This window comes from Mirounga leonina, unplaced genomic scaffold, assembly GCF_011800145.1.
Source record: "Mirounga leonina isolate KUSES-001 unplaced genomic scaffold, KU_Mleo_1.0 Mir_54, whole genome shotgun sequence".
NCBI classification, from domain to species: domain Eukaryota; kingdom Metazoa; phylum Chordata; class Mammalia; order Carnivora; family Phocidae; genus Mirounga; species Mirounga leonina.
The window spans coordinates 11,776,398-11,779,904 of NW_023270812.1; positions in this window are offsets into that span (position 1 = coordinate 11,776,398).

Genomic DNA, 3,507 nt, shown 5'->3' on the forward strand with positions numbered 1-3,507 from the left:
CTTAGAAGTCAAGATGCTTTTGGCTACATCTGAAAGCTCCGCCTGAATAGGCTTTACCAGCATGGAAATTGAAAAGCCAAAGGTAGGGTGGATTGCAGGCTCTGATTGGTCAGGGATCAAGTTCCATTTCTCTGCAGTTTTCTGAATTGCTGTTCCCGCGTTTGTGTGAACCTTAGGCTGGGTCCCTTCCTGGGACCAAATGGCCGCAGCATTTTGGCCACCATGACACAGTGTCCAGGGGGAGCTTTATAACCACATGTCACCCAGGAAACTCTTGAAAACGGTCACTGTGGCCAGGTCCCCCTGCCCCGTCTTCACTGGCCAAACTGGGTAGGCTCCCCTCCTGAGCCACCACTGGGGCAGAGAAAGAACGTGGGCCAGTCCGGCCTCATCCCTGGAGCTGAGAGCAAGGCTGGATGGTCCAGATCCTATGGGACAGAGTTGGGGAGGAAGGTATGGTGGGCAGACGGGGCCAGGCAGCAGGTGTGCCCATCTGTGTGTGGCCGGGAGAGCAGGAGCCCCGGCACGTGTCTGGGTAGGAGGGTCTTGTGTAGGAGCGGGGAGAGCTGGAGGACTGAGGGTCAAGGGTGCAGTCGCCCCAGTCCTGCTCGGAGAGCTGAAATCTGATTCTCGAGGGCTCTCTGGGCCACTGCAGTTGTCTGGAGCATCCAGACACCCACTGTGAGGCCGTCCCCAGCCTCAGGTCTGTGTGTGCGCTAGGCCTCGCACAGTGACTCATGGCCTCTCCACCATCCCTACCTCCCAGGCAGGTTCTAGCCCATGTTCTAGTCCAAGGAACGGTGCCCACCCTGTGTGTTTCGGGCTTCTCTGCTGTCAGAGAGCAGTGCCGAGGCGGTCTTAAAGGGAAGGGGTGGTGCTGTGGGAAGACAGACATTCCATCACATTCCACCCATCCCTTTGCCAACTCAGCACCCACCACCCCTTTTAAACTAAACTCCAGGTAAGGACAGAGAGCACCGGGCTTCTGCCCCTGCGATGCGGCCTTCTCTGGTGCAGGTGTAGACCCTGGAGTCCCCGCGTCTGGGCTTCTGCCCCTGTGACATGTTCTTTTCCAGCAGCCACACCCTCCCTTGGACATACTCTAAATTAAACAATAATTTATGGTATTAGCCCCTCTAAATCCTCCTAATGTTAGAGCTGCAATGAAAAAGGGGAAATAAAAGAATTGATATATTTACCAAGCACATGAAGAGAAAGGTGGAACTCCTGTGCACCTGCTTTTGCACCTGGTGAGCTGGCAGATGTTGGTATTAAAAATCCCCTTTTCTACAACTCATCCCGTGTTCCTCTGCCCTCAGCCACTCACTTCTGTTGGTGGTGGTGCCTCAGCTGGTGGGTTGACCCAGACTTCATTCCTGAGAGTCGCCCTCCAAGACGTCTTCCTGGTTTGAGCAACTCGTTTTCCATTGGTTCTGATTGCTGGAAATGGGAATTCTAGGAGGTTCCCCAGAGGATCTCTTAAATTCCAGACACACACCTGCCTGCCCCTGTCTGGCAGTAGGCTTGTCCCCGAGGTGGGGAGCAGTGACCTAAGCCATGACAGTCTACCGGCTTTGCCTTTTGGTTCATTGGCATGAGGCGTCCAGTACAGCTGGGTAGCCTCTCAGCCTGCAGGCCAATGGGCCACTTGTGTCCCTCTGTGGAGCAGATCTTCCTTAGGAACAGATATTCACACCAGCGGAGCCCCAAATCCTGAGATCTCGTGAACCCTCCCTGCGTCACATGCTTCCTCCAGCTGTGTGTCCTGGCGTGGGAAAGACCACGTTGCCGGATACTGAGGGCAGTTCAGGGCACAAGGCACCACCACAAGCCGGCATCCCGACCGGAGGCCCCCCGCTGTGTTGTCCGGCTGGCTGCGTGGGAGTGCGGAGTCCGTGCCATGGTGGGGATCGTCCAGGACCCCGTTGCCGGACATCCGGGGGAGACGGACCTCTTAGAAGCAGCGCTGTCAGAACCACGGCAGCGAGTAAGGCTTTCTGGGAGCCACTGACAGGGACAGAAAGGTCACGGACGTCCACAGACAGGTCGTCATGTCCCTGAACTCCAGGGGTGAGCTTCCACACGGGAGGTGGCATCTGCATGTTGCTCCTCTCAGGAGCTCCAGCCGCTTCCCCTTCCTCGGCCCTTATCCACAGCCGAGATCCCACCTGCCACTGATTTTCAGTCCTGACCGTCACTGCCCATTTTCCGGAGGCCCGTCGTCCGGGCCGTTGCACTCTCCAGGTAACGTGGACAATGACACGCGGTACTTGACCGGCCCCCTCCCACACTGCTCTCAGGGTCGCCCTTGGGGCCCTCGTGCCACCAATCTTCACCTTTAGGTGGTACCAGCCTTATTCTTCAGAAATCAAGTAGAACTTTTTTACAGGTGGGGCACCTGGGGGGCTCAGGCAGTGAGCGTCCAACTCTTGGTTTCGGCTCAGGTCATGATCTCAGGGCTGTGAGACGGAGCCCTGCGTTGGGCCCTGTGCTCAGTGTGGAGTCTGCTTGAGATTCTCTCTCCCTCTCTCTAAAATAAAAAAAATCTTAATAAAAAATACCCAAAAAACCTTTTTTACCGGCAGCCGCTCAGAGGGAACTCTGGGTGACCACGGGCACACGATGAGGGCATTGTTGCCGCAGGTGCTGGGAGACTGAGCCATCTGCTTGCGGTGCCTTCAGGACACGCTTGAGCCCAGTCTTGTATGTTAACAATGACATGCTCCAGCGACTGCCCAGCCCAAGGCCGCGAAGGGTCAGCCGGCGCGCTGACCAGCTCAAGTCCTGTGGGAACCAGGTATCCCTGGTGAAGTGCAGTGTCTTGAGTCTGTCCCAGCGTCTGGAAGGCAGCCCAGAGCCCAAAGGAGGACAGTTATCTGCAGGATAATCCTCACGCTTCTGCCCCAGAGGCCGGCGGTGAGAGCGTCGGTGTCTGTGGGTCTCCAGCGTACTTGAGCGCTGGACGAGTGACCAGCCCTTGCACGCGACCACGGAGGTGCACAGGCTGCTTCTGGTAGGTCCTGTAGCAGGTGTACAAGGAGGTGCGCCGGAGCGGTCATTGGGGCCGTCTGTTCCAGTAGGGTACCCACCCTGCGTGGGGCAGCGTCTGCATTTGGGTTCTGATCTGATTAAATGTGTGACAGCCCATGGCCACCCACCACACCCGTGTGCCTTCTTCATAGTCAGACGGGCACAGGTCCTATGACTCCTTCCGGAATTCCCATTAAAGCAATATTGCTTTTGGATTTTTACCGTCTTGGAGGAAAGCGGTCACTCTGTAGGTCTCTACTGTGCCCTCCCCACTGTTGTTTGAGGGTCAGGGGACCCAGCCATCCCTCTAGGAGAGATGTTCTGGGTCTGTGAGCTGGCTCAGTCCTGGGAATTGGGGGGAGGGCTGTGGTTGTGTAGTGACATCTCTGTCCACCAGCCGTGGGGACAGTTCGCTTATTCAGACCAAGGGTGACCTCAGTCCCTGCCCACGTGTTCCTGTCCAGGGGCTCCCTGATG